Source organism: Monodelphis domestica, chromosome 1 (assembly GCF_027887165.1).
Source record: "Monodelphis domestica isolate mMonDom1 chromosome 1, mMonDom1.pri, whole genome shotgun sequence".
NCBI lineage: Eukaryota > Metazoa > Chordata > Mammalia > Didelphimorphia > Didelphidae > Monodelphis > Monodelphis domestica.
The window spans coordinates 456827656-456840838 of record NC_077227.1 but is presented as its reverse complement, the minus strand read 5'-3'; positions in this window follow the sequence as shown (position 1 = coordinate 456840838).

Here is a 13183-nt window from a genome sequence, read left to right as displayed (position 1 = left end):
GACTTGCCTGAGGTCACACAAGAGAGAGCCAGGCCTGGATCCCAAATCTCCTGATTCCCGGTTGAGTGTTCTTATTGGAATACAAAGTTCCTAAAAGATTTTGAAATCCCAGATTTGGGGAGGGGGGAGAGAGGATTTGTGGAGCCCTCTGTGTAATGAAAAGATCGCTGGATTTGAAGCCAGTTGTCCTGGCTCTTCTCTTCTGGGCTTCTGTTTTCTCTTTTTTTAAATGAAGGTGGTAAATAAACTTTGTATGTTCACTGCTATAGAAATATAAACCATAATAATATTCTCAATCATTACAAGAAAGCCTAGCTTTGGAACAAGGAAGGGTCACTACATAATCTTTAAATCTTTAAAATACCTGAGAACACATAATCCTAGGAAGAAAGGGTGGTGAAATCTAATCTTCATAGCTTCTGAATCTTTCAAAAAGGGTGTACTAAGTACCTACTGTGTGCCAAGAACTGTACCAGGGGCTGAGGATACAAGGATAAAAATGAAACCATTTCTGCCCTCAAGAAGATTATAGTATGGGTGAGGGAGAAGAATATGTAATCAAATATACATGTACATATATTGTTTTAAACCCTCACCTTCCATCTTAGAATCCATACTGTGTATTGGTTCCAAGGCAGAAGAGTGGTAAGGGCTAGGCAATGGGGGTGAAGTGACTTGCCCAGGGTCACACAGCTAGGAAGGGTCTGAGGTCATATTTGAACCCAAGACCTCCTGTCTCTGGACCTGGCTCATCAAATATATTTTTAATTGAACTTATATATCATTAATAAAAGCAACTCCAAGTAAGGAACTTTTCTCTACTAATATAGATTAGCACTTTCTCTAACAAGTATAGTCTTTGTTGCCAGGGTCACTGAGAAGTGAAGTGACTTGTCCAGAGTCATATAGCTAGTATTTATGAGAGGTAGGTAGGACTTGCACCTAGGTCTTCCTGACTATGAAGTTAACTCTTTATCTCCTACCCCACACCTTAGACAGGGTATCCAAATGTCTTAGAGAAGTTTTAAGGTTGAATAACTTCAGTAGTACAAATTTACCCCCAAATGTGAAAATGTAATGATTTAAATTTTTTAAGTATTGATGTTTCTGATCAAAATTCAATATAAGCACCATCTTGTGCTATACATTGCTCTAGTTAATTTTTAAACTTTGTATACATTTTTGTCACCTGCTGCTCAGTAACCGAAAGGATTGCATGTGTAATTCTAGCCTTAAGATCATCCAAAGAATAATACATATGGACAGTTTTGATGTGAAAAAGTATAATGGAGACAGATGATGTGACCAAGGTGAGACCAAAAAAGAAGACATCCTCTAATTGATCTGAGGAAGTATCATCTTAAAACTGTCACATGCAAATCATTATGCCATGGTTCCTTGTTTTGTTAAACTCAAAAATAACTTTTATTCAAATTTCACAAAATTAAACAAGTGCCAAGGAAGTCAATACAAACTTTCAAATGATATTTCATAAGTGTTTAGCATTTATCCTGTACTTCTGAGGCTATTAAAGTTTAAAGCTACTCTAAGACTTTTTGGACACAGTATATATGTGCATGTATATATCCTCTCTGTATATGCATAATAGACACAAAGTAAGTACAAGATAATTGGGAGGACAGTCACTAGCAATAGTGGGGGGTCAGGAAAAGTCTCATGTAAGATGTCACTTGGGCTGGGTTTTGAAAAGAATGGGGGATGCTATGAGGTAAAATTACATTTCTAGCATGGAGAAATAGCCCAGAGATAGGACACGGAATGTTGTCTGTAAGAGAAACAAGAGGGGGCATCTGGGTGACTCAGTGGATTGAGAGTCAGGCCTAGAGACAGGAGGTCCTATATTCAAATCTGACCTCAGACACTTCCTAGCTGTGTGACCCTGGGCAAGTCACTTAGCCCCATTTGCCCAACCCTTGTCCCTCTGTCTTAAAGATGTTTCTAAGAAAGTAAAATTGTTGAGCTTTGGATAGCAGCCAGTGTACTGAGAGCCAGGCCCAGAGTCTGGAGGTCCTGGTTTCCAATCTGGCTTCAGACATACTATGTGACTCTGGGAAAGTCATTTAATCCCCATTGCCTAGTCCTTACCAACCTTCTGCCTTGGAACCAACTGCAGAAGGTAAGGGTTCTTATTTTTAAAAGGGGGAAGAGAGAGAGAGAGAGAGAGAGAGAGAGAGAGAGAGAGAGAGAGAGAGAGAGAGAGAGACAGACAGACAGACAGACAGAGAGAGAGAGAAAGAGAGAGAGACAGAGAGAGAGACAGAGAGAGAGAGAGAGACAGAAAGAGAGAGAGAGAAAGAGAGACAGAGACAGAGACAGAGACAGAGAGAGACAGAGAGAGAGACAGAGAGAGAGAGAGAGAAAGAGAGAGAGAGAGAAAGAGAGAGAGACAGACAGAGAGAGAGACAGAGAGAGAGACAGAGAGAGAGAGAGAGAGAGAGAGAGAGAGAGAGAGAGAGAGAGAGAGAGAGAGAGAGCCTAGATGTTTAGACCAAGGAGTAAGTGAAAGGGAATAATATTTCATAAGACTGGGAAGGAAAAGAGTTACAACATAGGTTGTCAAATAGAGGAATTTATACTTGATCCTAGAAATATCAGGGAATAACTGGAGTTGATTGAGCAGAGGGTTTGCCATGATTTGAGGCCTATTTTAGAATTATCCACTTTGGCAGTTGTGTGGAGGAAAAATTGGAAAAGAGAGAGATAAAATAGAAGGCTATAACAATAGACTAGGAGAGTGGTAATAAGGCCTGAGCTAAGGTGGTAGTCTTGTGAACAGAGAGAAGATAGATGCCAGAGGCACCTGATGGGATACGTGAGGTATTGGAGAATGAGGAGTTAAGGATGACTTAGACTTTAAGACAGCTAGGTGTTGTGGTGGCTAGACCTGGAACCAGCAAGACTTATATTCCTGAGTTCAAGTACCTGACCTCAGGCACTTATTAGCTTTGTGACCCTGGGCAAATTGTTTGCTTCAGTTTCCTCATCTGTAAAATGAGTTAGAGAAGGAAATGGCAAACAACTCCAGGGTCTAGGCCAAGAAAACTCCAGGGGTCACAAAGAGTTGGGTACAACTGAAGAACAATAACAAAAAAAAAAAGATTGGGAATCTGGGTACTTTGTGGGATCAATGTGCTCTTAATTAAAATAAAAAAGTTGGTAAGAGGGGATAGGTTTAGGGGGAAATAATAAATTCTGTTTTGGACATTCCGAGTTTGATACACCTATGAAACACCCAGTTCAAAATATCTAAAAGTAGTTAGGTTTGTAACGGAAGGTTCTAGGTAGGGTGGGATATACAGATTTGGGAATCATCTGCATAAAGATGATGATAAACCCATGAAGCCAGTGAGGTTATAAGAGAGTGTGTAAAGAAAGAAGTAAGGTAATTAAGACAAGACATTGGCAACTTTGGAGAGTAGTTTTAGTTGAGTAAGGAGATCCGAGCACAAATTGCAAGGGAATGAGAAGTGAATGAGAGGAGAGAAAGTGGAAATGACAAATGGAGATGCCCTTTTCTAGGAAGCTGACTGTGAATGGAAGGAGAACTATAAAATAAAAGCCTTGGGAAATCTTGGTCAAATGAGAGGTTTTTTAAGAATTGGGGAAACCTGGGTGGTTGTTGGTAGCAGGAACAACACCATTATATAGGGAGAGACTAAATATTGTGGAGAAGGGAAATGATTGTGGGGGCATATCTGTGGTGGAATCAAAGGTACAACTAGAGGAATTTGCTTCCATGGGGAGAAAAGCCACCACTTGTCATCAGAGACTGAGATAAGGGAGAAGTAAATGGGGAATATGATATAAAGGAGTTTTGAAACCAAAAGTAGGGGAGCTTATGGCAAATGGCAAATGGCCTTTGTCTTCTCAACAAAGAATGAGACAGCTGCTGTGGGGAGTACAATAGAGAGTCAATTAAGCAGGAGTACCAGGATTGCTTTGCTGCCTTGCTTCTGACTGATTATCACAGACTGGAGATGTATAGCCCCATGAATCCTGCCAGCAGCTTCAGCAGTAATGACAGTAGCTCTTATTCTTCTTGTAGAACATTCTATCCAAGGTCTCTTGTGATCTTCACCACAATCTAGTGATACTAGTGGCTCAAATACTATCCCAATTATAACACAAGATTCAGTTTTGGGGGTGAGAGGAGACAAGACTGGATGGGAAACTTTTGAGAATCAAATGCTGAAAATGCAAAGAGAAACCATTCCAGTGAGGAAGAAAAGATACCAATGTGAATGCTGAGCAAATTTGTTTAACCAACCTCAATTTGGTGAAAAGACACCCTACACATATACACACATACTTCCCTATATATTTCTACACGTGCATATATGTGTGTGTGATAGAATTTGGAGCCAGTAATAAAAGAAGAACTTTTAAAAAGTAGGATGATCTTGTAAGAATATTGTTAAGAGTGCTAAAGCCCAGGATGAACTGAATCTGTTGATGAATGCTGAGGATAACTCAAAGAGATTTTTTAGGTAAACTAGAGCAAAAGAAGCCTCAAAAGAAGGACTATTCAGGTTGGACAGGAAAATAATGATGGATGATAAAAACAAAAGCAGAACTACTCATCTCTCTTGTTTTGCTTTTGTTTCTTCTATCAAAGAGAATGGTTTTCCTGCTGAAAAAGATGGAACATAATTAGTTAATAAGACATTAATGTTAAAGATAAATGAAGAGTCAGTAAGAGAGCACTTTGTTGCCCTCAAGGAGTTTAAATCACTGGGAAAAGATCCTTAAGAACTATAGGAAGGAAGGAAGGAAGGAAGGAAGGAAGGAAGGAAGGAAGGAAGGAAGGAAGGAAGGAAGGAAGGAAAGAAAGAAAGAAAGAAGGAAGAAAGGAATGAAGGAAGGAACGAAGGAAGGAAGGAAGGAAGGAAGGAAGGAAGGAAGGAAGGAAGGAGGGAGGGAGGGAAGAAAAGAAGGAAGGAGGGAAGGAAAGAAGGAAAAAAAGAAAATGTATTTAATACTGTCCTGCATGCAAAGCACTGTCTAAATGCTATTGATTTAAATATAAAAACAGCACAGTCCCTGCTCTTAGGAGCTCACATTTTAATAGGGAGAAATAACACATAAAGGATATTTCAACAACAAGTTGGGTAGGAAATCTTAATGGTCCTTAAGATCCTTAGCAGCAAAGCAGCTGGTAAAGCCTCCTTTTTATTTTTATTTCCAATGGTAAAATAATAACTCTTTCTCATATTGAGACATTTTATATCAAAGACTCTGGTGGTGAGGATTTTCTTAAGTTCTTACTTTATTTTTTTCCTTTTTAAAATAAAAAAAGTCTTAAATAGCTATGACTAAAGAGCAGATGTACAGAAGTACATTCAGAGCCCAGGTCACATCTTTAGAAAGCTTAATTTCCTAGATGATGGCTGTGGGAGCTGGGCCGGAAGCAAGGTTGGTGGTATGAGGGGAGCTGCTATTCTTTGTGCTCTTAGTCTGCTGGTTGAGGGAGAAATAATGGTGGTAGTTTGACTCACTGAACCTATTATATCTTCCTCAGGAGGCTTTATTATTTTGGCTAGGTAGCTTGCATGGTCTATGGGTTGCAGTTGGCTAATATGGCTCCCCCTTCACCACAAGAGCTACTCCCCCCAATGATGACTTCAGGGATTGAATTGGAAGCAGTGTCAGTGGTCTGGGAGTGGCACTGTTCTTCCTAAAGCTCCTGGGATCAGGGTTCTAGTCTGTCTCCACTGAAGTCTGAGAGAAGGTGGTGGACAAGAGAATGCTGGTAGTTTGACTTGCCTGGCAAGGGTTCTTCAAGAACCTCAAAATGTCATTGCTGAATCATTATCGATAACCTTGGAATGACTGTAGAGAACAGGAGAGATGCCAGAATACTGGAGAAAAGCAGATGTTCCAATTTTCACAAAAAGAAATCAAAGGCTAGTGAATTTGGCTCCAATTCCCGACAAAACTCTAAAACATCTGTAACCTGAATCCATTCCCTGTTTACTTATCTAGTTGGCTTATTTTGTCAGGGTGATAATGAAAATTCAGAGAGAGGGGATGGCAGAGAGATTCTGGTCACCCTTTCTGCTCCCTTCCCCCCCCCCCCACTGAAATGCTACGGTATGGGTATTCAAAACCAGCAGAGGGCAATAGGATAAAAAGGATGAGATCTGGACATTGGCATCCCAAGACTGGCTAATTTACTCTTCTACCCGCTGCCCTTGAGATTCAGATTTCTGGATCACTATGCAGGCCACCATGGAAGCAATGGATCAGTGGGTCAGTGAATACAGTGTAGGGTCAAATCTAGCCTCAGACACTTAGTAGCTGTCCGACCTGGGGCAAGTCACTTAATCCCGTTTGCCTCAGTTTCCTCATCTGTCAAGTGAACTGGAGAAGGAAATGGCAAACCACTCCAGTATCTTTGCCAAGAAAACCCCAAAGGAGTCATGAAGAATTGGACATGACTGAAAACAATTAAGCAATAATAACATGTAGATAGTAGGCCTGCCACTAGATTGAGAATATTATGGCTCCATGAAATGATGGGAGGAATACTGGGCAGCCGGTGGTGGAGCTAAAACCTTAAGTTGCTCTCTGAGGGCCCTGAAGAGCAGGGCTGCAAAGATGATTCAGATCAATCCCAAGATTGGTGGTTATTGTGGTTTCTTTCTATCATGTGAGTGACCTGGAGGAGAAAGATATTTCTCTCTCCAGTCTTCCCTTGACTTTCCTTGGAATAGTCTCTGTTCCAGAGAAGAGGCCCTGGACCAAAATCTCCAGACACAAGTGGTTTGGGAATTTCCCCAGCCACATCTGGAAGAAATGAAGACTAAGTGGGAGGAGATTTGGGGAAATGCCTGGAGGCATCCTGCTACATGTAGGATGGCTTAACCTATTTCTTTTTATTTCTGTTTTGTTTAATATATTCTTAATCCAGATGCCACGTAAGGGTTCTAGAGCTGTAGATTTCATATTGTCGATATGTTGAGTCATGTCATTTCATCCACAGATTCAATTCAGAAACCAATTAGTGCTGCTGCTTGAAATTGTATACTAGGACAATGGGGTAGTAATGTAGGTTTCTGTAGGTCAATTGTCCTCTGGTGGTCAGGCAAGGCACTGCACCCTTCTGGAAGGCTATTCCGGATGTACTAGAAAGGAACTGAGAGGATTTGTGAGCTGGTGATCTGAGAATAGTGATGCTAGAAGAACAACTCAAATATTGTACTCCCATGCTAGATACTTAATTATATTATCCTTCTGTAGGATTTAGGAAAGTAGCACATTAACCAATTAGCTTATAGTGTCACACACTATTAAAAGGAAGGTTTGTGAGAATTTAGAAAGGGAAGCAATTATCATGAGCATGTAAACCTCAAAATTTCTTAGACTTATGAATGTTAGGGGTTTCCCCCATTGGGGAATCTTCTACTTAAAAAAATTCCCTAGCAGATGGTGAGAACTCTACTTGAGTGTGGGGGCTCCTAGCTATGGGAGTGTCCCTGCTCCACCCTACTTAAGACTGCTTAGGACAGAAAACGGCTTGCTAAACAATGAAAGTACTTTGATCCATGCTTATGGAAGGGACAGGAAGTTCTTTGAGTCATGACTGTTTTAGAATTGATACAATGGGATACTAAGTACCTATAAAGGTGGGGCAACTTGTAAACTACTTAAATCTAAAAGGGTGATAACTTATTCAGAGGTTTTTTCTTAATGAAATTTGTCGACACAGCAGCATTTTTTCCTGATTTACTAAAGAGATTAAAACTACTCAGCTGTGAATTCAAAATGGGCGGTCCTTTAGAAACATCTACAGTGATTGGTAGATGTAAGGATTTAGGGGAGGTGACAGAGGAGATTTTGTCCTTAAAAATAAGAGCTCAGAGAAGAGCAAAGGAACTCGATTTCTGACTCTCATTCTGGAGGAGAGCTCCTTGAAGAGCTCCTCTGAGGGGCTCTGTCCCTCTGGGTAGGAGCTCTGGAGGCTCTTGAGAGAGGCCCTTTGAAACAATCTCTGGCTGGAAGACTCTTTGAGGAAGGACGCTGGCCTGGTGTCACTAGTATCCTTGTTTAGTCAGACCTTGTGGTGAGTGTTAAAAAACTGACTGATTTCTCTTTTAAGACTCAGGTCTAGGCCATATTGGCTTGAGGCCCTTCATACTTATTCCTTTCTTACTCTCTCTCTCTCTTTCTTTGATTACTCATTGTATTGTTAATTAAAATCTCTATAAAACCCAATTGACTTGGGTATTTGAATAATTGGGAATCTTTCCCTGGCGACCACCTTATATTTGATTTTAAAACCCAAGACACTGTAGTGAAACATATTTCTGCAGTCAAATTTACTCACCCTCTCATATCTATCACAATTTATATCTTCCACTATTTTAATCACTACAGTTTAAGACCTCACAAGCAATTACCAAGAGAGCAGGTCTTTCTTCAAAAACCCTTATCTTCTATCTTGGAATCAATAGCGGATTCCAAAGCAGAAGAGTGGTAAGGGCTAGGCAATGAGGGTTAAGTGACTTGCTCAAGGTCACACAGCTAGAAAGTGTCTGAGGTCCAGGACCTCTTGTCTCTAGGCCTGGCCCTCTATCCATTAAGTCACCTCGCTGCCCCTGAGACAGCAAGTCATTAACAAGAACAAAGTAAATCAAGCAAATCTCATTTCCTTTTTTAATAGAGTTACTATAATAATATCATAGAAATGCTATATAGTGGATATATGTGTATATTATATATATAGAGAGATAGTATATATAGATATAGATATAGTATATTTAGATGGAGAGAATTGTCCTAAATTAAAGTTGTTAGGTAGAATTAGAACTGGCCCGTAGAATAGGTTAAGTAGAATAGAGAGCCAGGCCTAGAGATGGGAGGTCTTGGGGTTCAAATCTAGTCTCAGATACTTTCAGATGGTGACCCTGGGCAAGTCACTTAACCCTGCCCCCAATGCCTCACCTTTATTGCCCTTCTGCTTTGGAACCAATACTCAGTATTGATTCTAAGCCAAAAGGTAAGGGTTTAAAATAGAAGAACTGGCTAAATGATTAGATTCAAAAGGTTGGCAATCTACAAAATTGGTTGATGTTCACTTGGTGATCATTCTCTTGAAGAATGATCCAAAGATTTGTGCAAGTTGATAAATCAAATGTAGGAAAACAAAATGCAATAAAAAAGAATGTAAAGTACTTCACTGATGTTCAAAAAAAATAACTTCATAAGTTGTTTTAGGCATGGCAGAGTCAATTCCCCTGTGAAAAATACAAAAGGAACTCATTTTATGTAACCGATATGTTCTAAGCCTTCATATAAATTGAAAATCATGCATAATAGTAAACCTCACTATTTAATAAGTATTTATTTAACCATAACCTAAGCACTTTGCCACTTTTCTTAGGTTTATCAGAGCTACTTTGTGCTTTGAGCTCTGCATGACTATTCTTGTATTATGGGACCACTATTAATAACTAAATGAAGCAAAGAGAAACACTGCTCTGACTTGGACAGGACTTATTATAATCAGGAATTCGAGATAAAGACTGGGGGGGGGGCAGCTAGGTGATTGAGAACCAGGACTAGAGATAGAAGATCCTGGGTTCAAATCTGACCTCAGACATTTCCTAGTCATGTGACCATGGGCAAGTTATTTAACTCTCATTGCCTAGCTCTTACCACTCTTTGGCCTTGGAACTAATACTTGGTATAGATTCTAAGATGGAAGATAGGGGTTTAAAAAAAAAAGACTGATGTAGGAGCTTATCTTTGGGGCAAAACAAAGTCAAGATTCATACTAATCCTTCTCAAAGTAAAAACAAACATGATTGGGTGAACTGCTATAAGCCTTTATACCACTTGAGGAAAATGGTATGGATTTAGCACATAATTAAAATTTTTATTTCACATTTTTTTGCTTGCCCATCACATACCCCTGAATGAATTCACTTGTGTTGAGTTCATGTAATGAGGTCCTACTATATCTGGAATTTTAATTTTAGTTGACTTCAGGCTCAATGAGTCAACATTTCAACAGAGAAGCCAAAAAAGCTAATACAATATTACACTAAGAGTCAACATGTCCAGAACACTGACAGTGATTGTCCTGTTACCTCCTGCCCTGCTCAGATGACATCTGGGACATCATATTCAATTCTGGGAGGCACCTTTTAAGAAGGACCTTGGCATACTGTGCCTACAAAGAAGAGTAATCAGGGTGGTGAGGGCCAGAGATGATGCCAAACAAAAGAGGAACCAGGGTTATTTTAGTTTTAAGCAAAGAAAATTACACTTTCATTAAATATGTGAAAGACAGGAAAAGGGATTAGATTTATTCTACTAGATCCAAGAGGGAAGAGCAATATATGGAAGTTGCCAAGACAGATTTCAGCTTGACATAAGAAAAAAATTCCAAATAATGAAATCTTACCATCACTGTGTGACTTCTTGTTGGAAATGTTGAAAATATTTCTTTTTCAGGTCCTATCTGGTCCTATCTAGAAGCTCCCTCAGGTCCCTTCCAACCCTGAGATTTTGTGGTTTTGTATTCTGCTCTTGTCAGACTGTATCTGCAGTGTTATGTTCAGCTCTGGACACCACATTTTAGAAAAGAGATTGACAAGCACAAATCCCATCTTCTACAGGAGGCCTTTTCAATCCCCTAAACTTTTTTTTCCTTCACCATTTAGTCTACCTCCATCTGATTTCTCTATATACTTATATTATGTAGTTATTTGCATGTGTTTCTCCCATTAGAATGTTAGCTCCTTAAGGGGGAGGAATCTTTTTGACTTTCTTTGAAATCTAGCACATAGCACCATGCCTGGCACATACCAAGTGCTAGCTAAATGTTTATTCATTGACGAGTTGAAGTACATTTAGAGGAGAGCTGACCAGAACAGTGAGGGAACTATAGACCATGGAAGAGGGATTAGATTTTTCTTCTTGGAAGCAGCAATTAGAATTAAGAACAATGCAACAAAGAAAGTAGCAGAAGGGCATATTTCAGCTGACAATTCATGCCATCCAGAAGGAAAATGGGCTTCCTTGGGAGGTAGAAGGATTTAGCATCTAAGGCCCATTCCAAACCTGGAACTCTGTGACTCTGTAAAGATGACCTGGAAAACCCTTTCTAACTTGAGGATTTAAGGGTTCATTTTAAAGAGGAGGAAACTGTGGCTCAGGAAGAATATGTGATTTGCCCAACGTCAAATAGCAGTAAATGGTAGAGCCAGGGCTAAAAGCCAGGTCTTTTGGAAGATCCAATGCTTTTTCCATTATACCATGCTTGACTGGACACATAATTTCTCCTTTCTTGGCCTCTGTTTTCTTGTCTTCAAATTTTTTCATCCCCCCCAGATGAAAAAATAAGTAAAAAATTTTAATTGAAAAATAATTTAAAAATTAAGGGGCATCTAGGAGACTCTGTGTATTGAGAGCTAGGCTCAGAGATAGGCAGTCCTAGGTTCAAAGTTGGCCTCAGACACTTCCTAGCTATGTGACCCTGGGCAAGTCACCTAACCTTCAATAACTACCCCTTATTGCTCTTCTGCCTTAGAACCAACACATAGTATTGATTCTAAGACAAAAGGTATAAGTTTAAAAAAATAAAAATAATAAAATGGAGGGGATGAAGAGAAAAGGAAAATGACAAATATTGTAGGGGATGTGGGAAAATTAAGACACTAATGCACTGTTGGTGGAGTTGTGAACTGATCCAACCATTCTGGGAAGCAATTTGGTTTTGCGAACAAAGGGCTAAAAAATTGCACATACCTTTTGCTGGCAATAGTACTACTAGATCTGTATCCCAAAGAGAGAAAAAAGAAAAGCTATATGAACAAAAATATTTATAGCAGCTCTTTTTGTGGTGTCAAAGAACAGGAAATCAAAGGGATTTATGCCCATCAATTGGGAAATGGCTGAACAAGTTGTGGTATTGTAACCATGATGGAATACTTTTGTGCTATAAAAAATGCTCTCAGAAAACCCTGGAGATAATCAAATTGTTGATGAAATAAAGTCCATTTAGTATTTGATGTATTCTTCACCTGAGTACTTGTTTAGTTGCTGAGGGCTCTTTTACCTTTTCTATATACTTTTTAAACCCTTACCTTCTGTCTTGGAATTAATATTATTGGTTCCAAGGCAGAATATTGGTAAAGGCTAGGCAATGGGGGCTAAGTGACTTGCCCAGGATCACACAGCTAGGAAGTTTGAGGTCAGGTTTGAACCTAGACCTCCCATCTCTAGGCCTGGCTCTATCCACTTAGCCACCCAGCTGCTCCTATCTTTTCTACTTCGACCTAGAATGAACTATGTTTCCTTTTGGGCAAGTCCTGGGTAAGGTTTCTGAGCCAAAGAGAGAGATTTTGGAGTAATGTCTCCAAGATTGAACCAGATCTCAGTTTAACCCAAGGCTTTGGCTCTGAGACATGGGTAACATTTTTACCTCCTAAGATCCCTTCCACCTCTGACATTTTATATTTGTCCTTGAGTCTGACACAACGTACAATATACGTGGGTGCTAGATGGCACAGAGGATAAAGTGCCAAACCTAGAATCAGGAAATTTGTCTTCCTGAATTTAAAGCTGGCCTCAGACAGTTACTAGTTATGTGGCCCTGTGCAAGTCACTTAACCCTGTTTGCCTCAGTTTTCTCACCTGTCAAATGAGCTGGAGAAATAAGTGGCAAATCACTCCAGTATCTCTGCCAAAAAAACCCCTCAAATTGGGTCACAGTTAGACATGACTTAAACAACTGAACAACATGTGAGAAGGCAGAGTTGATTCTGCTGTCGGCATACGTCATTCTCAATTCACTTAACTCCTGTGCCTCAGAGTACTTTGGCATCTCTTCAGCAGCAAAGAAGGTAGCACTAATAAGGCAAGAAAGGGTGATGGGAAAAAAAAGCCCTCTCAAATAGGAAAGTCAAGAACTCCAATAATAAGTTATTGGCAATAATGTCATAGAGTTTATGAGGAATCTTTGATATTTTGAATATAGTTCACTCATTTTAGAAATTAGGTGACTTGGGCTCCATGACAAAAAGGAATTTGCCCAAGAAAGGCCCATTTTTTCAGATAGTGAGCTTTCCATTGCTAAGGTCTTCAGGTTGGGTTTGGATGGCACTTATTGAGGACAACTGACATAGATTTAGAGCTGTAAAGGACCTTAGAGGTC